Here is a 16,698-nt window from a genome sequence, read left to right on the forward strand (position 1 = left end):
TACTCTTGCCGCTGAAATGGCAGTGGGGTGGGAAAGAAGTGCCAGGGGTCCTGGAGGGCCCACCACAAAGTAGTGTAGGCAGTGACTGATGTTACACTGCCATGAAATGTCTGTCCTGCTATCGCAGTGCTTTTCATTAAAACAATCTCCTACGAATTGAGTTTTCCCCTTCCTTCCAAAAGAAAACACTGCTCACAGTGGACACACCTGATAAAAAGGTTCTTTTGAACAAGGCAACAGAAATCCTTGTGGGCCTGTTTGGAAAATAGCTTGGCAGACATTTAAAATCAGCAAATACGTTTTTACTTGAGTGAGCATTGATCTGAAAATGGTTTCATCACTAGAGACTCATGTGCTGGGTGGAATGAGTATTGACTAGTGCAGGAACAATCATGAACTTGATCATCAACAGCAGGTGCACGAGGGGTCTGGATTCTCCACACTAAAGCTGTCAGAGAACAGGAGACTCACAGTGAAACCGGGATCATCCCAGATGCAGAACATGGGAGACAAGGAGGAGAAGACACAGCACCACTAGCTTCCAAGTCCGTGCACAGAACATAGTAAGGACTCCCACATATGTAAGGCATTCATTACTTTCCATTCTTTAAGCTCCTCAGTCTCCCCCAGGAGAATGACAGAAATGGGAGGCTTCCACATTCCTCGTCGAAATGAAGAATCATAGTTTTTTCTGAGTGACTTCCAGCAACTTGCCTGAGAATAGTGTGGGTGCAAAATTGTGCTAAGGGTCCTTCCACAGCCTCCTGCAGCTGAGGGGGAAGGAGACAGAGCAGAAATATGTCTCTCCCTGTCTGTTACCCAGTTCATCTGTTCTGTAAAAACCATCTATCACATTGGGAGGTGGGGGTTCACAGGGATGAAGCATGGGGTTGGTTTACACCCTAGTATTTCAGAAATTATCCATTTAAGATTTGTATACATTTTTAGAGTTTAGGGGATAATTTTCCATAACTTTTGTATCGATATGCTTAGTTGACTTTAAGGGAGCTTGAATGAATGTATGTAAATACCAGGAATGCGGCACATAAAAGTAACTGCCTTGAGCACCCCCTTGTTCATTGGCTTGCCTAGAGGAGGTCATGATACATGCAAACAGGGCTATTAGGGGTATACTCTTTAGGCTTAAATTCTTGAGGTAGAAAGCAGAGCCTAGTGCTCTATTCCTTCTGCGGGGATCTGGCAAAGATGTATTCTGTGATAAATGGCCATAATACACTAAATAAAATTGCCTCTGCATAATTCTGCTGGGTATGACTCTTAGTGAAGAGGATTTACTATATAAGCTCACAATTGCATAACAGCAATTATCTGTTTCTGTAAATCAGGCCCTGATGCTCATACATAAAGTTGCCCCTGCAGAATGCTTAGGTGTGTGCATGAACACAGGCAAAATGGAATGGCCTCTCTCTCTCTCTCTCCATAAATAAATAAATATACATATATATATCTACACCATGTTTCCCCCAAAATAAGACCTAGCCAGGCAATCAGCTCTAATGTGTCTTTTGTAGCAAAAATTAATATGAGACCTGGTATTATATTATATATATCATATATATTATATATCATATATAATATAATAATGTATATAATATATTATATAATATATATCTTATATATTATATGACATATATTATATATCATATATAATATATATGTTATATACATTATTATATCTGGTCTTATATTATAGTAAAATATAAGTATATATATATCCCTCAGAGACCTAGCCTTTACCCCAGATAATCAGCAACCCCAAGACAGTAGAAGACAACAGTGGACCTGACTAATGGACCCCTGGCAGACTAAAGATAACGTCTTGACCTAAGTTAAGTTTCAGTTCCTGAACCCTAAGGTAGAACCAGACAGAGGGACACTGGAGAAGACCTCAGAGCTGTCCTCGGGACATAAGAAATAATTACCCTTACCTCACCTGTGATTAATCAGCTCCCAGCACAACCCTGAGCTCCCTAACCCAGAGTATCCTGTGATTCCACCCTATGTAGTCTGTAATCTCCTTACCAATGACACAGGCCAAAGGAGTTCCTTAGCTCCCTAGTTCCTGATCTTAATCACCTTTCAAACCAGTGTTTTAATCTTAAACACAAGAGTGTTCCTAGCCTGAATCCTAGGAAGTGCCCTGCCCCTGTTCCAGGCCGTTCCAGGCCCAACTCCTGGGTGAACACCTGAATAACGGGATTAACCAGAGGAGAAGACCACAGGCTCCACGAAGCTAAATGGAATTTCTATCACACGGCCACCTTGCGTCGATGGCTTTGAGTCCTGCTTCTTGGGCCAAACTTTTAACTCTCTTTAACCAAAATCTATTTTTCCTCATTCAGGAGCCTTGGGGATACAGATGATACCCCAGCAAGATTACCAGTCCCAACCAGTCCCAACACTGTCTTCCAGGCGGATCTTGAGATCTCGTCCTCTCATCTGAGATCAGACAGGGCGAGAGTTCAGTGAATCTCCCAATAGGTAAGCCCTGCCCCGCAGGAAGCAGATACAGAAGAAAAGACCTCCTGTCCCTCAACTTCCCATAGTAATTTTATGGGGATCACATTTCTCAAGGGGTAAACAAGGGCAGTTAGAGATAGGCATTGGGTCTCTGCATTCCCACATGTCCAACACAACCCACAGAATGCGACCACCCAAAAGTAGTCCTCCCTCTCCACCCAAAACTTCCCCTTCTCACTGTAATTATCTACCTCTATGAGGAAACAAATGAGTACAAAATACCCAACTAGAGTAAACCGGCCACTCACACCTGAGCAGTAAAGGCCACAAAGACCTTCATTTCACCTGGACCTCATTATAACATCATTATGCATATGCCCGGAAGTTCATTAATATCATTATAACAGACTGAACTCTGGGAAGGAACATGCGCAGTTTAAAAAGATGAGGTAATAGCCTCTTGTCAATCACAGGTGTCAATCAAGTGGTCCCACGAAGGAAAACAGCCAATTCTAGGGAAAAAAAAGGATAAAAACTCCAAGTCCTCGCCAGTCAGCACCTTTGAGCCTTTGAGCCTTTTGAGCCCCTTCTTTTGCTCAGCCCGCTCCAAACTCTTTGGAGTGTATTTTCTCTTCTAATAATGGCCCTTGAGCCACTGCCTTCTGTTTGGCCCACTTCTGCCTCTTTGAAGTGTACTTTTTGTTCTAATATGCTCTTTTCACTACACCTCGGTATCTCATTCAGTTCTTTGCTCGAGATGCCAAGAGCCTGGACAAGGCGCAAGAAGGGCCCATTCTCCATTAACACCATCAGAGAGTCAGGCATTAGGCAGTAGTAGCTCTCCATCTCTGCACTGACAGATTCAATAATAAACTATTTTTATTTCTATGCTGCAAACTCCTGCTCGTGCATTTCTTTGGGCCAGTGCACGCAGGCAGGCAGACTCACATACATTAGGGTCCTGGTAACAGGAACACAAGTGGATTTTTTCAAGGAATTGCACATTGAGAAATAACCTGTAAATATTATTTAAAAGTTTAGTGAGTAATAGTCAAGATAAGAGTATTACATAATTATCCATGATGTATTCCTATTTGAAATGCTCTATCTACGAGTATAAAAAGGACGCTTTATTTAAACTAAACCGTATATATAGTGAGTAAAAGAGAAAAAAAATATATATGTATGCGTGTGTGTGTGTGTGTGTGTGTATATATATATATATATATATATATATATATATATATTCTTGTGTTGCTGCTGAGAAACATGCCACAGAACATAGTAAAAATATTTCTTTCTAGTCCCAATCATATAGTAAATTGAAGGTTCTGATGACCAATTTTGGTGAGGCGGAGGGGTTTCCCCCCACCAACAAGCAATGCGAAGACAACAGCTGGGAGTCCTACAATTCAACTATGACATTACAATTGAATTTTGACACTATTTACCTAGATATAGCAGCAGATTCTACAGGTTAAGGGCTCAGTCCTATTAGACTGCCCTCCTTCCCACCTTCAGACACCAGTCCATGCCCCAGGTTGTCACTTGTACTTCTTATCAACTGGCCATAATAACTTCTATAAATCAGAGGTTCCCATCGACTCCTTCTCGGGTTTAAGTTACTACAGTGGCTCACAGAGCTCACAGAAACATTTTACTTACTGGAATACTAGTTTATTATAAAAAGATATGATAAAGAATACAGAGGAACATCTAGATGGAAAAGATGCATAGAGTAACATATGTAGGAAGGGTCGTGGGGCTTCCATGCTGTCTTTGAACGTGCCACTCTCCCCAAATCTCCACCGGTTCACCAATCTGGAAGCTCTGCAAAGCCCGTCCTTTTTAGTTTTCATGGCTGCTTCATGACATAGACATGACTGATGAAACCACTGGCTCTGCAATGATTCAGTCTCCAGTTCTCCTCCCCTCCCAGGAGGCAGGCCTGAAAGTTCCAACTCTCTATTCACGAGATTGGTTCTCCTGGTAACCAGCCCCCATACTTAGGTTACTTAAGGCTTTCCAAAAGTCACCTCTTTAACATAACAAAAGACACCGTTATAGCTCTTATTGCAGGAAATTCAAAGGGTTTTAGAAGCTGTGAGCCAGGAATCCTGGATGAAGAGCAAATACTATATATGAGTAACACATCTTGGTCATCTGAATGCCCCAATATATATATATCTTATAAATCACAATATCACATATATCAAGGAAATAGTCTTTTCAATAAATAAAAAGTAATAAAAGTTTTGGTGGAATTGAAATTAGGGTTTGCCTGCATGATCAATAATGTCAAACAGAAAAAAAAATGGGAAGAATGCAATGAAATTAGGGAAATGAGTGGAAATGGAACTTACAGGTAGAAGGTATCTTTTATTTAAGATGAGGTCAACAGGAGTGAATTCCAGAGGGAAACTGCGTGGACTATCTCCCAGTGCATTTGCTTTAATTAAATATTTGCTTTAAGTACATACGACATTACAAAAAGCTTTAACTTAGCTAATGAGTCAATTTGAGCATCAGGATTTCTTTCTTTGGAAAATGAAATGAAGAGGAGGAAACTTGCTTCCTTAACTTTTAAATAGATTGGGTCTGTCTTGTACAGTTGTGCAGGGCGTCAGTGCATGAAGGCAAGGAGCCAGGGCTGAAATCCTGCCTGGCCCTTGTGGCTCAGCCACGGGCATCAGCTTGGGGCAGTGTCTGCTGGGAAGGGCACCATTTTCTAATTTGCACAAAAGAACAATATAGGTGAGTAGTGAACCTTCAATAAATTATGTAGGAAAATAAAACTGTGCATTTAGATGCTTTATAATATAACACTGAATTCCAAACCTTTGTGCTTTCATATTTGGGTTCAGAACAAGTTTTACTATCTTCGAGGACACTCAGTTTCCAAACTGGTGTCCGTGACCATTGGGAATAGGTGTGGGGGAGTGCTTGGACATGTTTTAAGATTCTGCAAATTCTCTGTAGAAGTGGATTTGATTTGATAATTTTATTCAGAATATAATCTAAAACAATACCCACAGTCATACTAATGAGAACAATAGGATGGACTTAATAAATAAATGGTTTATTTGCATCAAGTAAATCTAAAGAAGAAATGAAGTCTTTACTGTGTTGATAAAAATGAACTGTGGGCATCTTAATTAACCATAAAACTGAGAGGAGTATGGGGGGAGCTGGGCCCCTTGTTAACTCTCTAGTCCTGACTTCCTGTTAAACTTTGTGGTAACTTCCAGAGGAAGGAGGCTAATAAATAGAGAAGCAATCTTGGAATCAGGCTGTTTGCACGAGGGGGATGGGTGGAGGGCCAATCGGAAGTGTGCAGTCACACACTACTGGGGTGACTTCGTTTCTTTTTCTTTTCCGGAATAAACTGTTCTTTTGTTGGATTTTCTGGAGAGTTATTTTCGGCCAGTCGACAATGTCCTACCAGAAAACTATCACCTGGAACTTGAAACATATAGGCGTGCTGAAATCAAATGGCCCGTTGCAATAGCAGTCAATACCATATTCATATTTTGAGTGGTAATTTAATTTCAGCCAAACAACATGTTTTGCCCCATTAAATTAGTTTTGTTAATTTCATTTTAATTGATTTTGTAGCTTGCATTTGATTGTTAATTTATTTCGATTTTATGTTGTACAAGGGCTCTGAGTGTAAGGAATTTATAACCAGGTTTGCATATGTACAGGTTCAATATGTTTATTATGTTGCTTTTGTACATAACAAAAAATAATTTAAGACAATTTCAGAGGTCCGGTAATTTTTTTTATTTTAAAAGGATCCATATATTAATCAATCTTGAGAAAGCCCCTTATATCTTCCATACCACATCCATGGCTTTTGAATTGCCATGGGACCACAGCTATTACCAAAAGTCATCCAATTCATGATATATTATTAATTGCAGTCTGAATAAATCTCAGACATGTCATGCTATTATTCTTCAGATGTATGCAAATACTGTTGTATTGAATACACAAAAAATGTCTGAGTATAACTCAATTCATCCTTTCCACCAATCAATGGATAGTAAACACAAATGTTATGTGTACACGATGCACAGCTTTATGGGGGGGGGGGTGTTTAAAAATTTCTAACCTTAAAAATGATGTTTTACTAAAAAATGAATGGCAATTACCATTGTGGGAAACTACTGGCTATTTTGTGGGAAAAGTATGAGTCATAACTTATTGTCAATGTATTTAAAACGATATTGTGCAACAGGCTATATATCCTATGAAGGACTCTACCTGGTTTTCTTTCTTTTCTAAGGAATCTAAGAATCTTCAGTATTATTCTAGAGTCCAACATCTTATTTTCTCCATCTGTGAGTAAGCAAGAAGACAGTGAAAACCAATTTGGTTACATAACTAGTACTTAAGGTTTCTTATGTTCTTAAGTTAGTGAAGACAGTATGATTGATTAATGAAAATAAAACATACTTTAAAATAGTACGTCCATTTTTTAATACGTCTGTGTAATAATTGGGTGGGATTTTTACACAGAATATGTGAAATTCCAAATGTGAAAACAGAGCGATAGAACTGATTATAATATACACAGGGCATTTCTGAGTTTCCCTGGGATCTGAATTCACATCTGCCCAGTAACGACCCTCACAGTTCTCAAAGCTGAATGAAAACCTTTGCAGGATGGGTGTGCATGTTGCCAGCACCACTACGAGTGTCAGCTGGTGGATGTGATCAAGCACCTGGCTTACCAGAGGGTGCTGGAAGTACTGACTCAGTCTTTACAGAGTCAGCTTTTCCGGCAGAAGTAGAAAGATTGTTTTCTTATTTTGCATTAACTTAAATTTGTAAATGGTAATGAGGAGTGTGTTAAGACAACAGAAGAATATCTCACTTTTTTCCTTCAATCTATATGTAAACAGGAAAAAGAAAATAAAGACAGTTTGGCTATAAAACCAATGCTTTCTACACAGGGATAAGTGTAGAGAATAAAATGAACCTTTGTAGCCAAAGATGCAGAAAAAACAAAACAAAAAACCCCTTATGTTTGCTTGGTTAAAATATTGTATATGCATTTTAAAGAGAAAAATGTCTTTAGTTTTTTGTTTGTTTGTTTCAAACATCACTTGCATGTACAGACTAAGGTGACCTTTAAGACTCTAAGATCCATTAGAACAGGGAATATGACTATGACGTTCCTTGTCATCTTTCCACCTCCTAGCATAACGCCTGGCACAGAGTGAGCATGTAGTAAATCATTGTTGAATGAAGTAATCAGTTTTAATTATTTTGTTTTAATTGATTTTAACATAAATAATTCATGAGTGGTGACCTGCCCCCAAGAATTGATGAAAATGGTTGAGAATCTCTTGTCTTCTATCAAATCTGGAGGAAGGTTAGCCTGGTAGTGCAGTATGTCCCTGTTAAAACTATTGGCAGAAGAAAATCTTGGACTCTGAGTTCTTCAAATACCAAGCTTTTAAAAAATGTGCTAGAGTTTGAACAAAAGAACCACCTGCTCCTGAATTCCCATATGTATAAATTGTATTTCATCCCATTTTGCGTCTTACATGAATTTATGTATTGTCTCTTCCACAATGGATTAAAAAAACAACAACCCACAACATTACATTTTATTTTAATGTGTCACTTAACAGTCAAAAATAAATGAAGTGTTCCGGGATCAGCCTTTCCCATCAGAATACAAATTTAAAGTGTGAGTGGTACTATGCAGCCACAGTAGACCACGTGATTAATGAGTAGAATGAATGGAAATAGATGTATGTCCTTATATTATATTTACTACATTAAATTGATTATACAACTTCCTCTAAATAAATGCTTTTTTAAAAAAAATGAAGATATTTGCTTTAACTTTTTAAAAACTGGAGATGTCATTTCATTAGGGATGTTTTTCAGGAGCAGAACATTGCTTTATCATCCAGGTTTACAAATATTAGGAAACTAATTATTTGAAAAACTGAATAAGATGCGATATTGTGTGCAAGTCCCTCAGTACTTAATGTGTCCACAAGACTAAGAGAGATGAGGTTAGTCCTGCAGAGAGAAAGCAGTGAGGTCCCTGAACATCCGCTTGCTCATCCTTTTAACGGACTACTCTGGCTACGAGGCCAGAAGGCTCTTGCCTAGTACCCTCTTTGTTTCAGCACTTCCAAGGGGGAAGTCTTCTTGGAAAGTCAATAGAAAGTCATGGGTCCTTCAGCTCTAGACACACTCTAAAAGTGACTTGGGACCTCTTAGAAATATCTTCCCTTTCTTTATTTGGTAAACGCTTTGCTTTTTAGGCAACTAAACTGGATCTGATGCCAAGCCTTGTACCTATGTCCTACAGCCCCGACTGAAAAGTACCCGGTGTCATATTTCTGTGCCTGTGGGTGGGTGTGATATTGCATTTAAAACATCCTACAGATACTTAAAGGCTCAAAGAACTATTGGTTTGAACATATTCAAATCTCTGTGAAGGGTCAGGAAAATACAAACACGCCTCCGGGTCTCAAGGAGTTTGCCTTGCCTTTGAGATGATAAGAACTGAGAGAACTCTGTAAGTGTAGGGAGTTATGCAAACATTAATCATGAACATTACGTACAAAAATAGCTAATACCAAAAATATATGTAAGTATACAAATACAGAATATTTTCAATACAAGATACGTGTCTGTCTCATCCAGAAGAAACATTATTGCCACATATTTTAAATTTTATTAGCTCGCTCACCTTCCAGTTGAACACCTTTCTTTTCACCCAGCACCACTTTCTCTGGTCCTTTACTTTTCTCTCTATACTCTTTAATTTCCCAGAGTGCAAGTCTTAAGCAAAAATTCTAAAAGAAAGATGGTTTTTGTATTTAAAATGGATTTTCTAGACAGTAAATTTGACTACCTAATTAATTAACTAATCAATACAAAATGGATGACAATTATCTTCTAGTCCAGAAATGGAAAGAAGGAAAGATGAATTCACCAACACCCCCTAACCCCCAAAAAAAGATTTTTATCACTTGGAATGTGACAAAATTGCATGTTTTAGTTAACGTTTGATATTTTGAAGCATTATAGGAGAAGCAGATATTCTGACAAAGTGAAATGTCCATGTGGTTTAAGAAAATTTTTTTAAATGTCAAGTTGATGCCTGAAGCAAATATTCACAGCTCAAATATTATAAGATCTGTGATATCTGAGGTTTTATGTTAAATTGATACCTGACTTTAACTGACAGCATTCTGGTTCTATTGCACATGATTCTTGGGGCTGGTTTGGAATGTGGTGTTTTTCAAGTATCTGACTGAAAACAAGGTAATAGAATTAATAAAATTGCATTTCCTGTCCCTCTCCAAAGGTCACAGGTCACAAATCGTGTAAGTCTAAAAAAATTGTGAATCGGGTAAGGTTAGAAGGTACAAGTTATATAATTGGAAGTTAGTTGGAGAAACTAGAACCATTTGTCCTGCATTCTTAAAATACTGAGCTGATGCAGAGGTGCACATCCATTCCCACGTATACATACACAAAGCACAATGCCCAGATGTAAAACTTCAGTTGTGGCAGACTGACATGAAATGGAATTTAGCTGAGATAACCAGTCTTTTTCTTTGGAGATCTAAACATCTTTAAATATTTACCCCCAATTTCACTTCAAAAAATGCAAACAGAAACCAGCACACACTCATGATTACTTTCAAACTTCTACTAAAGGGAGGCTTGTGCTATATGTTCTGCTATGTGTTCAATCACCAGATTGTTCTAGTCTTCATTATTTTAAAGAACATATTTTCTTAAAGGTTTCTTTCTTATCGTATCCATATGGTATCTTTATACTAATGTCTGGAAATCCTACTGGATTTGGTACAAGTTTAAATTAAAAACAGGAGTTGAAAATAGAGTCCATTGGCTATGATCTGAAATCAGTTCTAATACTTTGAGTTTCAACAATGCATTCTAGTGCATATAGAAACTTTAAACATGGACTATCATGGTTTTTGGGGGGTGGGGGTGGGGCATGCTTTAACCCATGTACCAACATATACCTTTCAACTTAAGAGCCACGGTAGGATGTTATTTTTGATCAACAAGTTGTTGCCCAGAAAGAGTTGATGTGCTGCTTAAGCCTAATTAGTATATTTGCTTAGTGTATGAGAATGAGACCCATCTCTAAGAACCACTTATCCCACCAAAAAAAGTCAAAAACACTACAGAAGGGAAACGTAGGATCCAAGCATTATGGTGGAGAAAATGTTATTTAACAGATGAATGTAGGAGAAAGGCCACTGAGCAGAGAGGAAAGTGGGCACAAAATATCTTGTCACATTCTAAAATAAGTGTAGATAGAAAGAAAACCTCCAGAGAAAGAGGATAATTGTCAATTGAATCACAATATTTTTAATAGATTCGTCATTGTTAGTTAACTTCACAAAACCTGCTTTCTCCCCTTATGAAATGTGTATATACATATATTTGCAAACGTATTAAGAAATGACATTTAAAATTGGTACGCATAAATTAACATTTGAATAATGCTGTGACAAAAATCAGTATGTGAATGTTCATATCCTGGGTCAGCATTTGGACTGTGTCCAGTGCTACAGGCTACAGAATCACTTCTCCGGGGAGTTTGAAACCTAACTAGGGATTTCAGATTAGGCCACACTTTGGTGCATAACTGAAAAACAGAACAAAGCCTCTTTTGACGTTTGTCCCACTCTAGCTAGCGAGGTGCTTGTTCTCACCTTTCATTCATAGCCAAAGGATACCCCTGAATGAGGATTCAACCTTTAGTGCCTTCATTGTCTCTATTCACTCTCTACCCACTACCACTGAGTTTCTACGACTTGATGAATAAGCTTTGGCAAAGCACCAATACAAGGACCATGTTTGGTCCTCCCTGGATCTCTCCGCTGCCTGTGAGCTCCTGGCTATTGTATTTCCCTAGAAAAGCCCTACTCCTGAATCTTGCTCTTGCTTCTCCTCTGTCCTTCTGTTCCTCCTCAGCTGCTAGTGTGGGCTCCTTGTCTCTGCACCCCTTTAAAATGGATGTTTCTTGAGGGCCATTCCAAATTCTCTACTGTCTCTCACCATGGTTTCCCTAGCACATGATTTCCCTTTCTAATGCTCAGTCAGGTCATCACACATAACAGAAAAGAATGGTGACGGAGCTTAACTTATTGTGGTGATCATTTTACAACATATACATACAGCAAATCATTATGTTGTACACCTAAAAATAATAAATTGTCGAAGGTATCCATACTGTGGCCTAATGCAATCACTGATGAAACATTGAACAAGAATCTTGAAACGAGGAAATCTTACCCACCTATGCTTTTAGGAAATACGAACTCCTCTCCCTAGTTCCTGACCCAGGCATCCACATCTTCATGGATCCTCCACTAGGATGTTACACACGCAGCCCAAAGCCACCTGTCTATGTAGAATCTCATTAACCTGTCTTGTGAGGATGGTCCCCATCCTCTGTTCCCTGAATGGTAAATAGAACTTAGTTGGCCAAGAAACAAACTTAGAGGTCCTCCATCCCGCTCCCTAACCACTCATAGTTAATTGGTTACTAGGTTCTGGCTTGCCTACCTTTTAAAATATCTCCATTCTAAATCAATTTTCTATCCCTGCTATTTTTGCCCCAGCACAGGCCTATATAACATCTTGCCAAATGCTTATGATACTAAGTACCTCTAGTGTTGGCCTTTCGCAATCCATCTTCCTCCCTGTTGCTGCATACCGTATAAAGCTCTACGTTCTCCTATTCTCTCCCCAGCTTCCTCTCTGCAATTCTCTGCTTACATACTGGCCCGTCCCACCAGTGTTCCTGCTCCTTGTGGCCTGTGCGTGCGATCTGCCTTCATGCCCTCACACACACCCCTTCCTCTGCCTTTCTGGGGGACACCACTCGTTCCCTAAGCCCTACTCAATGGAGCACTGCCTTTCCGGGAGCCCCACCAGATCCCGAGGCTCTGCGGGGGTGAGATGGGGGTAGGGGTGGGGGTGGGGGGGCGGGGAGATCCTTATTTTCTGTTGACTGTTAGAGCACTTCTGTTACCTCACAGTCAGCTTTCACAGCTATCTTCTCTCCAGCCTGTGTTCCTTCATGGCAGAGAGATGTTCATAGCCAGTTCAATGCATTGCAGGTGATACATGCATGTTTTTAGGGCAACATATAAAACCTTTGTGAACCAGAGTAACCTAAATGTCAAATGCATTTTGTGCAGATTCTTTCCTCTGATTAGAATGCCCTTTAATTTCTGAAACTTTTCCCCGCCGTCCCTGGGAAAACCCTACTAATCCTCTGAGGATCGGCCCACGTGTCCTTCTCAGTAGAGTCCCCGACTCCCAGGCAGGGCAGGTCCCTTGACTGTGTCCAGTGATGCCTTGTCTGTCCCTTGTTTGTGCCTTGATTGTAACATTACTTTTCATTGGGAAAGTCTGTTTACTATCCCACTAGTCAAGCCAACCCAGGCTTCTAAGAACTAGGGGCTTATCTACCTATCTTTGTGTCACTAGTGCCTGGGTCACTAGCACAGGGTCTGGGTGAAATGGATGCTAAAGAGAAGCATGAGGTAAAAGAGCTGTATCAATATCTGGAAGTCTGGTTATCCCACTATCACTCCCCTGGGATAATTGTGAAAACAGGGGTAAGAGGCCCACAGTGGGAGGACACACCAAGGAGGCTTTCCAAATGACAGGGCAAGGGGACCTGATGCTTCTCTGACTCATACCCTGCTTCCCACCTCCTGTGACATTTCAAATTGCATAAGCATCTCCAGCAGTCAGAATCATAAATGACTAAACACTGCTAGGTCACATCTTTTACCTGCCTGTTGAGTCACACACTTAACCCCATCAACTGAGTGACCTAAAAAAGGTCTGGATCTCGAATCTGCTTAGTTACAGTCTGAACGATAGTTTGGGACAGGTTGCTTCAGGTATCCTGTCAAGACTGAACCTAGGAGGTTAAAGAGGTTTTCTTCTGAGCCTCGAAGCAGATCGTGCAGAAGGGGGAGCAAAGCAAAAGCATCAACTTGCAGAGGGAGCTCACTGCTGAGCCACCTGCTCTGCTCTTCCCCCAGCAGGTGCTGAGTCTCTAAAGCTTATTAGCGTCCTGGGCTGACTGGGCCAGCGGTTCCCACTAATAATACCAGTGAATGTTTGCTGAGTGCTTATTATATACCAGAAGCTCTATAGCAATGTCACACATATTGCCTTATCTTATCCTCACAACTGCGAAATAGGTGCAATTATTACTCCTGATTTATTGAAAAGGAAGAAAAACACAGAAGAGTTCAGCAACTAACTCACGTTTCTGTACATAGTGCAGGCTGGAGGTGGGATCCACACCCAAGGGCTGAATTCCACAGTCCATGGTCTAACCCACAGACCCCCAAACCAAACCAAGATCAGAACACAAAGAGAGAAAGAAATGGAAAAGAAATTTTCTGGCCCTCCATACTCATTCGTCCTACCAGGAACTTACATGAGGTAAAAATCCAATCTTTTCTCAGGATCTTTTGTCCAGCAGGGGTTTGACAGTGATAATCATTTTTCCCCAGATTTATTCCCTAAAAAGGATGTGATAGCATTCTAGGTAATAATTGTCCATATAGAAAGAGACGATGTTGTACCTAGTCACATCAAAGTTGTCAAAATCAGGTAATTCCAGTTCCCAACTGACAAATCGATTGTCGCAATGCACCAGGTCTCACTTTCTACATCAAAGAAAATGCCAAGCCCATTATACAATGATGTATAGGCCACATACAATAACACTTTGTGCTTGCTTGATTCATGTATTCAGCTAGAATATGTTCAAGTAATTCGAATAGGATTTATTAAGGCCTTTTAATTTTGTCTTGTCATTTTTCCTAGAATTCTCCATCCTTAGGCCATTTTCTTAATTAATAACCTCTCATTCTCAATCCCTTTATACATTTTCTTCTATATATCAGAATGCCCAGAAATGAACTGCAGAGCTTTAAACAACACCAAGAGAGAAAATATTCTCATTTATTACCCTATACCACCCTTACGCATAAATGCAAAATTCCAATTTGGTTTCTTAGTGTATGCACATGTACTTCTTTATGATTGTCAGTTGAATCACATTTGAAAAAGAAAGAAAAGAGTGTAAAGGAGGTTGTTCAAATTCCCTACAGCAAGTCAGGCGCTCCTGTGGGAGCCACATTCCATCTACAGCTTCATTTATGGTAAGTGAACAATTATTCAGAAAACAACAACAGCAACAACAACAATAAAAACCTTCTCTCCACTGCTTGAAAAACACATGTGAACTGCAGCAACTGAAATGTAATTTTAAAAGGCTCTCTTTGGAAGGCCGACATGTGATGACTTTTTTTTCTATTCTAGTGTAGGTAAGCAATTGTGCTAGAGACAAACAGGCTGGGAGAATTCTAAATAGCTCTCAACTTGCTTCAGGATGCAGGCTTCCAGCTGGCAAGACTGGTATAGGGACATTGCAACTGAATCACCATTTATTTGATTGAAACTGGATTCCAAACAGAGTTAATGTATTGCAGGAGCAGTAGCTGGGAAATGTGGAAATGCTGCATAATATGTTGGAAAGCTGACCAACTTATCTTACTACTGGATGAACGGCAAAAACAAATCTACTTTCATCTTCGTAAGTGTCCAAAATACAATGTAAGTTGATAAAATATTTTTATGAAAACATGTTAAAGTATATTGTACATATTTATATTTATTCTAAAGATGAAAGCATATTTTCAATAGACATGTTTATAACCTTCACCTTAGTCATACTGATTTTTCCATATTAAAGTAATAGTAAGGCAATGATAAAGTAATTTTACCTATCAACATGTTCCTAGATCCTTTGAAGTAAATAAACATTTGAATGTTAAGTTGTCATATTGGTCAAGTAAAACCATTCTGATACTCTTCCTTTGATATTTTTAACATCTAATAAAAGATACCTAAACCACACACACACACACACAGACACTCATACTTAACTGGTGCTTAGAGTATGTCTATTGAACTTCAGGCTCAATTCTGTGAACTGAGCAGTTGTATGCGGCTAAATGTTTAACAACCAGCTTTTTTAAAAAAGTTCTAATTTATAATAGTGTTCGCTGACTTCCATGGTGTAAATAATCTCCCCATGGCCAATTTCAAGCTACTGATGTGATGTTACGGAACACACAGTTTGGAAGAGATGTGCCTAGTTTGCTCTCACAAACCTGTATGAGCTGGGACCAGCACACCTTTGAAACTGAGCTACTTTTAAATGTCTCGATTCTGGGGAATTTCCCTCTTACTTTCTTTTTTCTCTTCTTGGGGACCACAGAGCTCTCTATAACACAATTTCTTCATTTCAAGATGTGTTAATTAAAATAGGTGATCTCTAAACTTTCTTTAAGATCAATTCTTTAAATATTCAAATAATTTTCCGACTCTGAATTTTAGGGCAGCCTGAATATGACACCAGCATTTTAAAAAAATTCCATTGAGTCCAAGTTTACTCCAAGGACCTGGAGATGAAGGGCAGCCTCCATCACAAAGCACATTATTCCTTCTTCAGTAAGGCTTATTTTATAAAAGTTAGGTATAGCTTTCAGAAATACATAAAACAGGAGGGTCCTATCCTCTTGTAACAATAATGCCAGTTCTTGTAACTCAAAAAGAAAAGATAACTCGGAGGGGATAAGTTTGTCACTTTGCTCTAAAGCCTGTGCTTACAGAAATTATTAGAAGGAAATAAGGACCAGATATATAAATATGTATATAGATGTTACTAAAAAATGCAGAGAAGTACTCTCATTCATTGCTCGTGGGAATGCAAAATGGTACAGCCACTTTGGAAGATGCTTTGGCAGTTTCTCACAAAGCTAAACATAGTTTTACCATATAATCCAATGATTGAGCTCCTTGGTGTTTACTCAAAAGAATTGAAAATTTATGTCTACACAAAAATCTGCACACAGATGTTTATAGCAGCTTAATATATAATTGCCAAAACTTGGAAGCAACCAAGATGTCCTTCAGTAGGTGAATGGATAAATAAACTTGATATATAGACAATGGAATGCTATTCAGCACTAAAAAGAAAGCTATCAAGGCATGAAAAGACATGGAGGAAACTTAAATGCATATAAGTGAAAGAAGCCAATCTGAAAAGGCTGCAAACTGTGTGATTCCAATTCCATGACATTCTGGAAAAGGCAAAAC

General features: G+C 39.1%; 1 protein-coding gene across 3 annotated transcripts in view; it reads right to left on the reverse strand.

Annotated features, from left to right (window-relative positions):
• PHACTR1 (phosphatase and actin regulator 1) overlaps window positions 1-16,698 on the reverse strand; it is a 502,857-nt gene that overhangs the window by 445,495 nt on the left and 40,664 nt on the right. The gene's annotated exons all lie outside the window — the stretch shown is intronic.

Source organism: Rhinolophus ferrumequinum, chromosome 9, assembly GCF_004115265.2.
Source record: "Rhinolophus ferrumequinum isolate MPI-CBG mRhiFer1 chromosome 9, mRhiFer1_v1.p, whole genome shotgun sequence".
Taxonomy (NCBI): Eukaryota; Metazoa; Chordata; class Mammalia; order Chiroptera; family Rhinolophidae; genus Rhinolophus; species Rhinolophus ferrumequinum.